The 16,773-nt window shown below is 38.2% G+C and overlaps 1 protein-coding gene and 1 long non-coding RNA gene across 5 annotated transcripts in view; one reads left to right on the top strand and one right to left on the bottom strand.

The window, feature by feature from the left end:
- The window catches only part of LOC138694127 (tigger transposable element-derived protein 1-like), a 48,018-nt gene extending 31,522 nt beyond the window's left edge, over nt 1-16,496 (top strand). The window contains exons 4-6 of one of the 4 annotated variants that reach the window (XR_011330802.1): nt 1,986-2,216; nt 15,208-15,344; nt 15,432-16,496. The gene's annotated coding sequence lies outside the window, so the exon portion shown is untranslated. Of the gene's footprint in view, nt 1-759; nt 877-1,985; nt 2,217-15,207; nt 15,345-15,431 lie in introns of those variants that run through there. The other 3 variants (XR_011330803.1, XR_011330801.1, XR_011330804.1) reach the window with 3 other exon arrangements.
- Nucleotides 11,054-15,256, bottom strand: LOC138694129 (uncharacterized). The gene is made up of 3 exons (XR_011330805.1): nt 15,171-15,256; nt 14,356-14,472; nt 11,054-11,494 (listed from the first exon to the last, which is right to left on the bottom strand). It is a non-coding gene; the product is annotated as an uncharacterized lncRNA (long non-coding RNA).
- Nucleotides 16,497-16,773: the final 277 nt, after the last annotated feature.

Here is a 16,773-nt window from a genome sequence, read left to right as displayed (position 1 = left end):
GAGTGTAGACCAGTGGTCATCAGCTTACAGCACCCTGGGACTAGCATCTCTTACCTGCAGAGAAACACACTGTACTATAGTGCAATCGTATCTGCTAGCGGGTATGCTCCCTACCTCTTCCTGCTGCACGACTGGGCACACTGGACAGCTCATTTACCATTTCAGCGAGTGCTGACGACCATTGGTGTAGACCATTTTTAAAAAATTAGAGATTATGACCTAAACAAATCAGTATATTATATACTCTTTAATAAGTTTCCTCTATTGTAATAAAGAAAATTTTCTGACTAATTCAGCCATACATAGTATAAATACCCGCAGAAAGAATGATTTTCATGTACCATCATCAAATTTATCAAAGGGAAATAGGGTTACGTTACATGGCAATAAAAATGTTCAATAGTCTTCCTGAAGACATTAAAAATCATAACCAAAACTCTGCATTATTTAAGATAAAACTAAAAAATTACTTAATATCTCACACTTTCTGTTCTGTAGATGAATTCTTGACATTTCACGCTAATGTGTAAATATTTTAATAATATGAAATGGTAATCATATTCCATTGTATAATTTGTTATTAAGGTATTAATTCTGTATATAGGCCTATTTCATATTTGCATGTGTATATGTTAAACGTAATATCTGGACATGTTCTTCATTCTTTGCTATAAAGCAACTATAAGAATATTATGAAACGAGTGTGTCTCTCTGTCTGTCTGTCTATACAGTTAAAACTACAGCACTTTTCATTTCCAGGACTGATCCATTAAAGTTACAAGAAAATGTTAAGCAGTACAAAGAGCGAACGACCTGTCTCAACAACATCGTAATCAAAAAGAAGTGCTGCGCATTCTCATAGACCTTCGCACTGAGTGCTTACGTATTCTTCTCGAAATTCTTTGATGGAGCGAGTCTTGATGGGGGTTCACCTGTATGTAAGCAACAATTTCGCACGACAAGTAGCATATATACAGGGACTCTTGTTTACTGCACATGTAAGTGAAACAATAAGGGAGAGCCAATTTCTTTCCATCTCTGCACATACTCGTATATCTGTGGTTGATACTTTTGTACGCGGTTTGTAACAGCTGGTGTTTAAACCCCAAAAGACGGAAGAACATACTGTTTTTATCATCGTTAAAATCTACTTATTTCAACACATTCGAACATGCAAGCTATCAAAATATCTGTATAAACTAATTTCAAGAATTGAGGAGATTTGCCAGTTCAAGACGTTATGAAAGTGCAATAATTTAACATGAATATTCGAAGTGTGCATTTCCATAACGTTGTAAGTGCCGAAACCGGGAGAATCTATTTTTTCACTTATATCAGTTGTAGGCGCCATGTTTAACAACATTACGAAAGGTTATGAATAAAGTTCTGCTCCGAGTAATAAAGTAGTGCACTTTAAGGTTGTGCAAGTCACAACGTTGTATGTACTGTACATGTGCATATGCTATAAGCGCGACCTCTGTATCCTGTGTTTCATTGCGAGTTGATAATAGTTTGAATGTATTTGTTACTGTGGTGTGACGATTACTACAACCATGAATACAGATCCACAAAATTCCAGAAAAAGGAAAAGGAATTAAGACAATTGGAGAAAAAATCAAACAAAACGCTTAAAAAATTCTGGGAAAGAATACATTTTCCCAAAAAGCAAAAAAGTTGTTCCAAAGTGACAGGAACGAGTTTAGGTAAGAAACAATATACTTCTCACATTCATTTTCATAATCAAAAAGGCATGTCGAAAATATGAATCTAGAGTTACCAATGTTTTCATACCTTAATTTTACTTTATCCTGCACAGCATTTGAAGTTATGTATTTACTGAGTTAACAATCAGTTTGGAATTCTAAACTAAACAGTGCTTTATTAAAGATTATTATTATTATTATTATTATTATTATTATTATTAAGAGCAATATGTGGCACATTTATATGTGCTAAAATGTATATTCTATTTTACTGTATTGTAGGTGAACTGTAAGTGTAAACTATCATGCAGCAGCCTTCGACTAGAATATCGAAAAGGACAGTTTAGGCAGTTCCAAGAAATGCGAGAATACTCCAAGCAGCAGGCTTATTTGTTTCGACTCATGCATCCCCAGGCCATCAAATGGAGAAGACATGGTAAATAAGAGCACCCAGGTGAAAGTAGAAGGCAGCACTCTTTTCACTACTATCTTCTTCTTCGTGGAGGAAATGAGGTAAGAATCTGTCTTAAAACATTCTGCAATACATTTGGTATTACTGCAAGAAGAGTTCTACTAATATGGGAAAAAATTGTAAGAGGTGAAATGGACTGTAAAGATAATAGGCGTGGAGCTCACACAATTCTTAGAAATCAAGGATGGAGAGAGAAGATCATGGAACATATAAAGTCTTTCACTACTCTCGAAGCAAGAATCCACAGAAGATGTTCTTATCCCCAGACTTGAATGTAAGCAGGATGTATCGCTCATTTTTGGAAAAGTATTGTCATGGCGACATGAAGCCTCCAGTTAGTCGTCAGTGGTACAATGAAATTTTCTTAGCGCAATTTAATCTTTCCTTTGCTCGACGACGAATAGACGCATGTTCAACTTGTGATCGCCTTACTATGCAAATGAAAACAGGTGATAAGGAAGCTTCTGTTATGAGAGAGTTCCACCATAGACAAGCTGAAGCAGCCTCAAATGCCATGTCTGCTGATACAGAAAATGCGAATTCGTCTGGACATACCATTGTGATTTCATTTGATATGCAGCAGCAGATGTATCTTCCAAGTCTGACGCACTCAGAAATGTTACTATTCGTGGCAGATTGCTTGTTGCAACCTTGGTATACATGACGAAGGTACAGGCATGGGAACAATGTGCCTCTGGATAGAAACTGTAGGAGGTAGAGGATCCCTGGAAGTAGCCCATTGTCTCCACAAATATTTGAGTACACTTACAACAGATAAGAAAAAGCTGATTTTATTGTCTGATAACTGTGCAAGCCAGAACAAAAATCAGGTATTGATTGCAATGTATATGGCAAATGGTAAATTTAAGGACATTATTCATAAATTTCCGGTAAGAGGTCACACATCCCTTAGTTGTGACCGTGGCTTGGCCACATAGAGAAGCGAAAACGCAAATGTAAGGCACATACACACATGAATCTCATGCGTATAATCACACAAGCAAGAGTCAAACAACCATTTTCTGTAATGATTCAAGAGAGCTTTACTGATTTCAAAGAATTAGCTCATCAAACACTCGACACAAAAAAATTGAAAATTTCAACATTTTCAAAGATAATGCTGAAAGCTGAAACTTTTGGTCAAGTTGCTGTTATCAAAAGTCATGGTGATTTGCAAATGTAGGAAAAGACACTTTTAATACTGAAACCAGGAGTATTGTCCGCGCAACTTATCTAGGCACCTGGGTTCCCTAGTGCTGTCTCACTGCCCCGTAGCTATCTGCTGGCTACCTGACGTTGCTGCAACAGTTGTACGTACAGTTACAAAAACATCATTCGGTACTGTATTTAATTTCAGTGCATTCCATTGGATATGGTAGGTGAAAGTATATGGTTTCACAAAATATCAAACATAAATAAATTACATTTTTCTTCTTCTGTGTGCTATACAGTATGATCACAACTCCAATTATTACAATATTCGTATCTGGCCGTGAGCCGTAAGCGATACATAAAGTCTTTCAAGTGGATGCACAGGTCTGTAGTTGTTGGGTTTCCAAAAAGTTCACTTTCACATACAGTCATTATCAATATTCTTCTTCTTCCTCCTCCTCTTCCCTTCATCATCATCATCATCATTATCATCATCATCATCATCATCATCATCACAGTTATCACTGCTGGTGTCGTCTAGACGTATTATAAAATCCATAAATTATTAGGGAAAACACTTGAAGCAAGTAAAGAGATACGTTTCGAAATAAATCCCGAAAAGACAAAGTATATAATTATGTCTCGTGACTAGAACATAGTACGAAATGGAAATATAAAAATTGGTAATTTATCCGTTGAAGAGGTGGAAAAATTCAAATACAGCAACAGTAACAAATGTAAATGACACTCGGAGGAAATTAAACGCAGAATAAATAGGGGAAATGTCTGCTATTATTAGGTTGAGAAGCTTTTGTCATCCAGTCAACTCTCAAAAAAGCTGAAGTCAGAATTTATAAAACAGTTATTATCGGCTGTTCTGTATGGTTGTGAGCTTGGACTCTCACTTTGAGAGAGAAACAGAGGTTAAGGGTGTTAGGGAATAAGGTGCTTAGGAAAATATTTGGGGCTAACAGGGATTAAGTTACAGGAGAGTAGAGAAAGTTACATAACGCAGAACCGGATGCATTTTGTTCTTCACCTGACATAATTAGAAACATTAAATCCAGATGTTTGAGATGGGCAGAATATGTAGTACGTATGGGCGAATCCAGAAATGTATATAGACTGTTAGTTGGGATACTGGAGGGAAAAAGACCTTTGGGGAAGCTGAGACATAGATGGGAGAGTAATATTAAATTGGATTTGAAGAAGGTGGGATATGATTACTGTAGAGACTGGATTCATCTTGCTCAGGATAGGGACTGATGGCGGGCTTATGTGAGGGCGGCAGTGAACCTCCGGGTTTATTAAAAGTCGTAAGTAAGACATTTCTCTTTTGCCTCTTGATCGCAACAACCACTGATCTTATTATCTCCCTCTCCTTACTGTCTATGCTAAATTAAAATTAAATCATGGTTTATTTAACAACGCTCACAACTGCACAGGTTATATCAGCGTCGCCAGTGTGCCGGAATTTTGTCCCGCAGGAGTTCTTTTACTTGCGAGTAAATCTACTGACGTGAGCTTATCGCATTTACACACACTTAAATGCCATCGATCTCGGCCGGGATCGAACCGGCAACCTCGAGTATAGAAGGCGCGTATAACCTTGTTGCATCTCGTATTACTACCGGCTCCATTCACACAATTTTTTTTTAATTTTATTTAATGAAATGAGCCCCAACCCCGCTCATTTCAGTCTCAGGCAGACCACAATTTTACCGAGTCCTTATTTTATTTAGTTTCTTTATTATCAATTTTTATTTGGTTAAACTATTAATTTACAACTTTATATGATTATTTATTCATTTAATTTATTTATATTTATGAATTTGTTTGTTTAGTTATGTATGTCCTAGTTTTGATTAAGTACTTGATTTATCTGCTTTTAAATTATTCATTTAACCATTTACTTATTTATTTATTTGATGATTAATCATTTTTTAAAATATAAAATAATATTGTTTTTTTTTATAAGATTGTTTTCATAGTTTTTCTATCACAAAGATATGAGATATCACAGAATACAATTCATTAATTAACAACACAAAACAGAAAAATAAGGTCACTAAACAATTCTATCTTTTCTAAATTACTTACAGTATTGTATTAAAGGAAGAAGATTACGTTTCAGAAAGAGAAAACAGTAATAACATGGTCATTAATTAAATTAAACACTTCGTTTATAACATTTATGCAATAGAGGATTGTAAACATAAATAGATTAGCTGGGCATAGTGTGTTTGAATTATTTAACCTAATTCATATATAATTCAGTACATTGCCATAAAGTTTTTTCCCGTGTTTCTTATTATAGGCTTTGTACCTCGAACGTTTTAGAATTTCCATAAATTCTTCCATTTCCATTTCCCTGTTGTAGTCCATTATTAGGAATACTACATTGCTAATGATCCAAATCACAGCATTATGTTTTTGAAATGGTAAATAATGAAAGTCAGGTTGCGTAATCATGCTAGGTTATATAGATGTATATGGTGTGTTAAGCCATATACTTATTATATGTTGAATTTTGTGCCAGATTTCCTTAACTTTGTTACATTCAGTTAAACTCATGATATAAGCTGAAAGAGAGACAGTGAATTAATAGAAAACAGCGAGCAAATAGGTGTATCGTCCATGTTGACTTAATGCAGTAGATAACTCACGGCAGTATCCAGCAAACTCATGATATAAGCGGAAAGAGAGACAGTGAATTAATAGAAAACAGCGGCAAATAGGTGTATCCTCCATGTTGACTTAATGCAGTAGATAACTCACGGCAGTATCCAGCAAACTCATGATATAAGCGGAAAGAGAGACAGTGAATTAATAGAAAACAGCGGCAAATAGGTGTATCCTCCATGTTGACTTAATGCAGTAGATAACTCACGGCAGTATCCAGCAAACTCATGATATAAGCTGAAAGAGAGACAGTGAATTAATAGAAAACAGCGGCAAATAGGTGTATCCTCCATGTTGACTTAATGCAGTAGATAACTCACGGCAGTATCCAGCAAACTCATGATATAAGCTGAAAGAGAGACAGTGAATTAATAGAAAACAGCGGCAAATAGGTGTATCCTCCATGTTGACTTAATGCAGTAGATAACTCACGGCAGTATCCAGCAAACTCATGATATAAGCGGAAAGAGAGACAGTGAATTAATAGAAAACAGCGAGCAAATAGAAGGTGTATCCTCCATGTTGACTTAATGCAGTAGATAACTCTCGGCAGTATCCAGCAAACTCATGATATAAGCTGAAAGAGAGACAGTGAATTAATAGAAAACAGCGAGCAAATAGGTGTATCCTCCATGTTGACTTAATGCAGTAGACAACTCACGGCAGTATCCAGCAAACTCATGATATAAGCGGAAAGAGAGACAGTGAATTAATAGAAAATAGCGAGCAAATAGAAGGTGTATCCTCCATGTTGACTTAATGCAGTAGATAACTCACGGCAGTATCCAGCAAACTCATGATATAAGCTGAAAGAGAGACAGTGAATTAATAGAAAACAGCGAGCAAATAGGTGTATCCTCCATGTTGACTTAATGCAGTAGATAACTCACGGCAGTATCCAGCAAACTCATGATATAAGCTGAAAGAGAGACAGTGAATTAATAGAAAACAGCGAGCAAATAGGTGTATCGTCCATGTTGACTTAATGCAGTAGATAACTCACGGCAGTATCCAGCAAACTCATGATATAAGCTGAAAGAGAGACAGTGAATTAATAGAAAACAGCGAGCAAATAGGTGTATCCTCCATGTTGACTTAATGCAGTAGATAGGCCTATTCATTTACACGAGTTAGGGTCGCAAAATGGAGTTTCAAATGATAATATTTTATAGATAATATTTTAGTTCTCATCTCTACGTGGAAATCAAAATTATGTAGGCCTATCACACGTTGCACTCCACCGTTTTCCTGCATAATTTTCATATGAAGTTCATAACTACTTACTATCACTTTCATTATGAATACACTGTGTCATATAGTTTCACATCACGCACGATTTAACAGTACCTGGTGTTAATCACAAGGCTATGAAAGCTTTTCGAGACCTGTCATATGAAACTCCTATAAACAACATTAAGGATGTTTATGACTTTCGCGAAGATTGTAACCTGTATATGCTTATGTTTTGCCAAGCCGAAGCCCGCAGCTTTCCTAGAGACAGCCACGGAATAACTATATATTTTTTTTCCTCGCTTTTATTTATACTCGCTTTAACATCTTTGGTCATATAGCGAGTTAATCTTTGATTGAAATCCGAAGGCCTGTGTACTATTGTTGAGACTGTTTCTATTGTTGTGAACTAGATGGCGACTGTATATGTATGCCTGATTTGTTATGAATATGATTTCGGTGATGAGCCGGTGATTTTCAGGGATGTTGTGGCCCGAATTTACTGGCATTTGCCTTAGGGTTGAGGAAAAACCCTGAAAAACCTCAACCAGGAAATTCAACCCGACTGGGAATCGAACCCGGGCCCTCTGCGTAAGAGACCAGCATGCTGACCCATACACTACAGAGGTGGTCAAGGAATAACTATTGTTTTGTTGGTTAACCCATTTTTGCATAACACCGTCCGAATAGAAAGTGTGATTACTCCGCTCACACAAATGGGACTCTATTACGTTGCATTCGTGTACAAGTCACTGTTTTTGTTTGCTTTCTGCACAGTTTCTTAGATAAATGTAGGAAAATATAAATTGCAATATCAGTACGATGTGCTGTATTGTTACCTATTGAGACACAAGGAGCTTTTACAGATGCAATTCTAGTTATAGATGAAGACCGGAGTGAAAATAGATTAGTAACATATAATTTAGTTACTCATATGTGTAATGAGATTTTTAGCCTGAGCCTGAACAAAGAGCAGATTGAAGGAGCCTTCAGAATTGGAAGAGGGAAAAATCGTCCCATACTAGTAAAATTTACAAGTATGAGGACTAAATTAGGCTATTTATCTTAGATTACTGCTGAAAGGAACGAATAAAAAAATTGAGCAGGACTACAGTGTGGAAATAAGGAGTAAGAGAAAGATGTTGCTACCATTTATGAAAGAAGCAAGATCGAGAGGTCAGTTTGCGATATTAGTTAAGGATAAAATAAAAATAAATGGAAAACTATACGATTTAGAGCATTGTCAGAGGAACTTCAACTCACAGAAAAACAAGGTCTCCGCAAGTGGATATTTACGGACGAGAGAAGTGAATACCGAGCAACCGGAAGGAATTATAGAGGAATTGGTTCGTGATGGCAAGGAACGAGCGAGTCAGCAATATGAAGTATGTACGGAATTAAAGCCCACATCGGAGACTGGTCATCCGATAGACGAGCTTATCGACCGAGAAAGAACCAGATCTAAGATATTTAGTCAATATTTCATTATATGTAAGCTGAATCTGCAAGATAATGATTTTATATCTAAGTACAGTATTACTATTAGTAGTAGCTCCCGGCGTAGTTCAGTTAGCTGAGATGCTCGCATATCGAACAGGAATTACGACTTGGCGTTAGTTCGATTCCTGCCAAGCCAAGCCAAGCCAAGCCAAGCCAAGCCAAGCCAAGCCAAGCCAAGCCAAGCCAAGCCAAGCCAAGCCAAGCCAAGCCAAGCCAAGCCAAGCCAAGCCAAGCCAAGCCAAGCCAAGCCAAGCCAAGCCAAGCCAAGCCAAGCCAAGCCAAGCCAAGCCAAGCCAAGCCAAGCCAAGCCAAGCCAAGCCAAGCCAAGCCAAGCCAAGCCAAGCCAAGCCAAGCCAAGCCAAGCCAAGCCAAGCCAAGCCAAGCCAAGCCAAGCCAAGCCAAGCCAAGCCAAGCCAAGCCAAGCCAAGCCAAGCCAAGCCAAGCCAAGCCAAGCCAAGCCAAGCCAAGCCAAGCCAAGCCAAGCCAAGCCAAGCCAAGCCAAGCCAAGCCAAGCCAAGCCAAGCCAAGCCAAGCCAAGCCAAGCCAAGCCAAGCCAAGCCAAGCCAAGCCAAGCCAAGCCAAGCCAAGCCAAGCCAAGCCAAGCCAAGCCAAGCCAAGCCAAGCCAAGCCAAGCCAAGCCAAGCCAAGCCAAGCCAAGCCAAGCCAAGCCAAGCCAAGCCAAGCCAAGCCAAGCCAAGCCAAGCCAAGCCAAGCCAAGCCAAGCCAAGCCAAGCCAAGCCAAGCCAAGCCAAGCCAAGCCAAGCCAAGCCAAGCCAAGCCAAGCCAAGCCAAGCCAAGCCAAGCCAAGCCAAGCCAAGCCAAGCCAAGCCAAGCCAAGCCAAGCCAAGCCAAGCCAAGCCAAGCCAAGCCAAGCCAAGCCAAGCCAAGCCAAGCCAAGCCAAGCCAAGCCAAGCCAAGCCAAGCCAAGCCAAGCCAAGCCAAGCCAAGCCAAGCCAAGCCAAGCCAAGCCAAGCCAAGCCAAGCCAAGCCAAGCCAAGCCAAGCCAAGCCAAGCCAAGCCAAGCCAAGCCAAGCCAAGCCAAGCCAAGCCAAGCCAAGCCAAGCCAAGCCAAGCCAAGCCAAGCCAAGCCAAGCCAAGCCAAGCCAAGCCAAGCCAAGCCAAGCCAAGCCAAGCCAAGCCAAGCCAAGCCAAGCCAAGCCAAGCCAAGCCAAGCCAAGCCAAGCCAAGCCAAGCCAAGCCAAGCCAAGCCAAGCCAAGCCAAGCCAAGCCAAGCCAAGCCAAGCCAAGCCAAGCCAAGCCAAGCCAAGCCAAGCCAAGCCAAGCCAAGCCAAGCCAAGCCAAGCCAAGCCAAGCCAAGCCAAGCCAAGCCAAGCCAAGCCAAGCCAAGCCAAGCCAAGCCAAGCCAAGCCAAGCCAAGCCAAGCCAAGCCAAGCCAAGCCAAGCCAAGCCAAGCCAAGCCAAGCCAAGCCAAGCCAAGCCAAGCCAAGCCAAGCCAAGCCAAGCCAAGCCAAGCCAAGCCAAGCCAAGCCAAGCCAAGCCAAGCCAAGCCAAGCCAAGCCAAGCCAAGCCAAGCCAAGCCAAGCCAAGCCAAGCCAAGCCAAGCCAAGCCAAGCCAAGCCAAGCCAAGCCAAGCCAAGCCAAGCCAAGCCAAGCCAAGCCAAGCCAAGCCAAGCCAAGCCAAGCCAAGCCAAGCCAAGCCAAGCCAAGCCAAGCCAAGCCAAGCCAAGCCAAGCCAAGCCAAGCCAAGCCAAGCCAAGCCAAGCCAAGCCAAGCCAAGCCAAGCCAAGCCAAGCCAAGCCAAGCCAAGCCAAGCCAAGCCAAGCCAAGCCAAGCCAAGCCAAGCCAAGCCAAGCCAAGCCAAGCCAAGCCAAGCCAAGCCAAGCCAAGCCAAGCCAAGCCAAGCCAAGCCAAGCCAAGCCAAGCCAAGCCAAGCCAAGCCAAGCCAAGCCAAGCCAAGCCAAGCCAAGCCAAGCCAAGCCAAGCCAAGCCAAGCCAAGCCAAGCCAAGCCATTAAAACAAAAGTACTGCGAGGAAAACGAGAGGAATGAAAGGAGAGCAAGGAAGAGGAGTACAAGAGTTACTTTGAGAATACAATGAGGACAGGGCAATGTAAGGATAAAAATAGGCATTAAAGGACAACATAGTGAATGCGAAGAGAATAAGGGGAATCCAATGAGATCAAGGTTAAGTCAATGAGGACAACGGGAAGACAAGGAGAACAAGAGAAATACAAGAAGTATAAGGGAGGGGCCTTCAATTCGCGAAATTGGGGATCGATTTATATATATATATATATATATATATATATATATATATATATATATATATATATATATATTTTTGGTGATATTGCATTTTACATTGAACTACAATTAGAATATGTCACCTTTTAACTCTATTAATTTCTCCTCTGTTTTAATAAGTAGAGATGGAACAATTTTTTCGTAAACAAAGTACTGTTTAATAACACTACTGTAGTGTCTTCTTAAGAGTACAGTTTGGTACTTAGTGACTGAAGTTACGTTTCTTACGTACAGTGCAGCTTTATTAAGATGGAATAAGCACAATCACGTATTTTCAAATTAAATATCATGATTGTGCTCATGCTTTGTTTAGGAAGGAATTGTTCCATCTCTAGTGATCACTACATACACTTAAAATCTTCTCTTTCTCTTGCACAAACAAGGACAACAGCAACTACAAATCCGAAAGAATAATCTAATGAAGAAATTACGCTTTTTGACCTTCACTGGTTCGAGTTCTTCTTCTTCTTCATAGTTGACAACCCGTATTTCTGCAAAGAGCAAAACGAAATTGATCATTAAGCATGTGTCATTGCATTCACTGATTTTCATTGAATGTTATATTAATAGGGCGAGGATTCGTAAGCAATCCATGCAAAAACATTTTATACATTTTTGAACGTCTGTAATGACGAATATTTAAAGTTACTCGTACATATGTTTGCACATTTCTGGCGTTCTATATAAAAGACTATTGAGCATACAATGTTGTATATTTCTAGGATTTTGTGTCAGAAAACCTCAAATTAGCATATTTCGTAAAAATATATTTTGGATTGTTTGTCAGCACATAATATATATATTTTTTTTGTTAACTGTAGACTACTTGATGGCGGAAAATTCTTGCATATATGAAGTGTAAGTGTGGAAAAGCCAAAACAACACCACACTCTGCCTTTGGCCTACTGCACAAGAAGGATTTCCAAATACTCCTCCGTACCTGACTTAAACTCCATAACTACCTTCTCTGTCTGTTGGCATGCTAGCAGTCTGAGTGTCGAGTGCGTGATTTGTTGTATTATGTGTGCGGATTGTGTGAGTCTGTTCGTGATGCCTCCTGAAAAATTATTCGAAGCAGTAGAATCCTAACGGAAGATATTTGTCACGCACAAGGGTCCACTGATGAGGTTGTGAAGACAAAATTAGACATGGTACTGTCGAAATAAATACCATGGTTACAGCACTGTGCTCAATGTAAAAAAATAACGAGAAAATGTGGCTTGCTTGAACCTGAATCTTACAAAAATTACAATTTATACACTAAAATTTTGTGAATAACTTCATGTGAAGGGTCCAGGGAAAAAACCAGGTAAGTCACTTTTTTGTCGAGATGGAGTTCGAGGTGCCATTAGATTCTCTATGGAAAGGACTATCGTTTAGAGGTATGAAACAGGAAAAGAAACAGATTAGTCATGGGTTTATTTGCCTTCAAATTTTTGGTGTACATGATAAGAGATAGGTAAGTCAACTCTTTCAGCGAAGAAAACAGGTTTCAAGGAAAAAGTGACTTACCTGGTTTCTTCCCTGGACCCTTCATGTGATGTCAAACGATAATTTTCAGCATTCAAAAATCTTCTTGTAGGCAACAAAGTACGTCAACAGATAAGTTTAAAACGCTGTTGGCTGTGTTTTGTAACCAGAAAAAGTAAAGTAAACAAAGATATGAAGTGCACATATGGATCTTGGTGCAAAGTGATATATACCTCACATAGTCTCATTTTTTAATGATATTAAACTCTAGTTAAATTGGATTGTGCATGTTTTTGCAAATGTCTTGTTTCATTATGAAGACTTCGTATATAATCTCTGGCCTTATGTTTGTTTGTATGTTTGGGTAGTCCCTCCAAGTGAAGTGCCAATTTAAAGAATCACAACTCGACTCCTTTTAAACTCTAGTCAATCCTTCACATCACTTTTCATCTATCGGGCTAGGTCTTTCACTTATCAGTTTAAGTATCGCACCTGGCTGAACAAGCTTTCTATGGGTATGACGGTGATCCACGTCTATGTGGAAAAAACTGGGAAAATACAACTAATATACGTGTTAAAAAATATCCGCAAATTTCATAACCTCAATAGAAATATGAAATAATAAGCAGCTACAAATAAAGTAAAACTACAAATCAACATGCTCTTATATGTATAATTTAAAATCCTTGACTCTCGTCAGGAAGAAGGGGGTAGACTTCCGACACTTCGTCTGTGCACTGGGCGACATCAGAGCGGCGGAAGGTTACCTCGCTACATCTGCAAACATATGTATCATATTATCTTACCTGTCTAAGATGTAGTTCTACCTAGCCTTGCTTGTTGCAGCCCTATGCTCCACATAATACTATACTATCCGAAGATGCGTCTGCACACACACAATCTAGGCTACTGTTACCGCACATTAAGTTAATTTAACATGTACAGTATTTCAGCACCACTTCGTAGCAATGCCGTATTGTGTTTTGGTTCACGAAAAATATAATACGTTGTTCTAATGGAGTGGCGGGAGTGAGTTTTCCCATAAAGATGAATATTTTTCGTAAACCAAAAATTCAGCAGGGTTTTTCTAAAAAAGTATGGGTGATGTACTACGTATTTACCAATTTAACACTTTACTTTTCGAAACATCAACCAACCACCACTACCAAGAAGACTTGACCGACCGCTTTAACGTTTCATTGCACTACAATGATTTCGTTCTGGGATTTAGATTGAAATATAAGCGCAGCTTATATGATGCTGGCTACTACCGACCCAGCGGCCATAAAGCATTCAGTATTGTTAATACCCTTAATGAAAAAATAATTAATTGGATTGGAATAAAAAATTGTAAGAGAAATATTACAAATGGAAAACGAAGTACTTTATTAATGTGCTCAACAATCCATTTACTTTTTTTAATTATTTTTTTGAATAACTTACTACGTTTCATTATTGTGTATGCGGTATTATCACTGAAATGGGGAAGTATAGGGGTAAACCACAGCCAAAATAAGCGAAAGTGTGTTTCAAGGCTGCAGGCATAATATCATATTCCTGTCCTGACTGTCTACACACTTGAATAGGAAACAAGAATGTAATAATAATTCGTTTCGAGTTTATTTTATCGTTTATTTTAGCATTATGTTTATTGCCACATTAAAAAGCTAGAGAATTGTGTTTAAATTAATATTCTTCCTTTCTGTAAAGAACTTAATTCAAATATTTAACAGCAGGTTCTACGAACTGCGACAAATTTAACAAGCGGTTTGGACTAACTGGCTGAATGGCTCTACTCCATAAATCTCCTCTTTGCTACCAGCAATCGAACTTGTGAGCAGCTGGAAGCGCCACCACTTCAGGATATAAACAATTACTTTACCTTCTTCTTTGGGACGTCTGTCTAAGTGTGTCATTCTTTTCTGGTGCGGGTAGTACGGGTAGTGACCTGTCATTTTGAGTCTTTCCATCATTTGCCTCTCTCTCGCTCTGCGTAAATCTAAAATGCAACAAAATTCTGAATTTAAATAGTCGTAATAAAGTGTTTGTTAGCTAATGTAATGAACAGGATAAATAGGTAGCATATTAAGTAAGTAGACAATATAAGTAAGTTATTAAAGTGAATTTTGGAAAGGAATAAGAAGTTGAAGTGCGTAGTAAAGTTACTTCTAACGCATGTTTAGCCTTAAGGGGACACTCGGCTATATTTTGGAACTTTTTTCCTATTTGACCAATCTTTTTCAAATTTGGAGAAAAAATTTAATATACACATGGAAAATTAACATGCAAAATCTCAGCTCATTAGATCCAATACTTTTCAAAATAAAAAAAATATTTCTATTTTTAATCAATCATTAATTGAAATATCACTTTTAATTATCATTTTTTATTTTTTGGCTTTGTGCATTTGACTGTGACTTCTCAATGAATAGGGGAAGAATTTTGCGTATTGATTTAGTTCTGTCACGTAAATTAGTGCAGAAATTTAATTTTTCATTTCGATGACACTTTTTCTCTAATTTTTAAGTTGAGTGTTCCCATAAAGAAAAATAAATTCAGTGTACTGAAATTAAACCAATTTTTTAATTTTATTTCAAAAATGAAATTAATTTATCCTTATTCTTTTATTTACAGTAAAAATAGAACTTGTGCGTAGCTGGAAGCGCCACCACTTCAGGCTGTAAACAATTACTGTACCTTCACTGTTAACTCTGTTACGTCTTATTCTTTCCAGGAAGCGTTCTCTCGACGTCATCACCTTCTCTGTCGCTTTGGGTACATCTAAAATGCAAGATAATTCTGAGTTTAAATCGTCGTAATGAAGTAATTGTTAGCTAATGTAATGAACAGGATAAATAGGTAGCCTATCAAGTAAGTAGACAATATGTACGTCATCAAACTATTAATTTAATTCTATTTAAAAAATGAAATTAATTTATCCTTATACTTTTTTTACAGATGGCTTCTAAATGTAGAGTGCCTGTGTGTCTGCGTGTACACTGGCGTTCAAAGGTATCTGGCCTACAATTTTCTGATCATAAGGGTGAGCGAACGTCCTAACCACGGATAGGTCAGAACCAAATATATAACAAATTGAGAAACTTTGAACAAGTTCTGCTAGTTTTTCAATAGGTGAATCTATTACAGGAACGGGTAAAAAAGTGTTTGCAAAAATATTGATATAGATCAAGTACAATTTATTTTCATAATTGACGGTAATAGCGGTTCCGCTAAATGTAGTGTTTTTTTATTTTTACAATCATTCAAGGGGGATGAAGTGTTGAATTTCATAATACGGGTATAGTTATGTACTATTGGCAACACTGACTTATCTTCGCCATCTATTCATAGGAATAATGACTAAAAAAGCCACACTTACACGAACAAATTATCGAACACTTTCTTCGAACGCCAGTGTACCAGCAATTAGGCCTACCAGAGTGCTCTACTTGAGAGCAGTTATACAGTTTTCAAATTTCCATCTGAAAAGGAGAAGCTTGTGACTAGAAAATATACCACGAAATGTCTTCACGCCAACAAAGCATTCAGTTGTGTGTATAAACACTTAGAAGTAAACGTTTGTACCTACTACATGATTCTAGAGACAGAGAAAGAAATGTGCAGAAATACTCCGAAATAGCTGTTTCTTAAAACTTAGTGATATGCCAAGGATATTTCCAGGCTTACCGGAACGATTATACAATCGTATTACTCAACAAGAATGAACCCTGCAATGAGAAGGCACAACGTTAAGAACTTTGAACAGTACCGTAACGAATTAAGTGGTTACAAATAAACAAAATTAATTCGTTTGATGAACTATGTAACAAGTTAGATACTCAAAAATGTAAGATCGTTAGTGGAGGATCACTAATGTAAATGCTATGTTTATGTGCTTTTTGTTGGTTCATTTTGAGGATGTGTAAGAAATTGATGTAGGCTATTAAAATATATCAAAATGTCGTTGTCATTGTCTTCGTTGTTTCTGATGTTTATGATTTAACAATAAAGTTATTTTCATTTTTCACGAAATTATTATTTCATAGTGTTGTTACTTTTGTTTCAAACTGTACGCAGCGCGCAACGGGCAGGACACAGTTGTTTCCCTCGCAACCCCAGCAGTCAGACCACCCCACTATCATTTTGAAAGCTTGCTTCCAGTGACGAATACGCGAAGTATGTCGAAGCTATAAGTGTTCTTTGTGTCGTTTTCAGTGTAAATTACAGTTTATGCTCTGTTAAAAACTCATATTTAGAACATACTGAATTATTGCACTATTCTGGAGGTTGAATTTAATAT

The sequence above is a fragment of the Periplaneta americana genome, unplaced genomic scaffold, assembly GCF_040183065.1.
Source record: "Periplaneta americana isolate PAMFEO1 unplaced genomic scaffold, P.americana_PAMFEO1_priV1 scaffold_51, whole genome shotgun sequence".
In the NCBI taxonomy this organism is placed as follows: Eukaryota; Metazoa; Arthropoda; class Insecta; order Blattodea; family Blattidae; genus Periplaneta; species Periplaneta americana.
The sequence above is the reverse complement of the archived record's forward strand: the minus strand, read 5'-3'. Positions and strand labels throughout refer to the sequence as shown.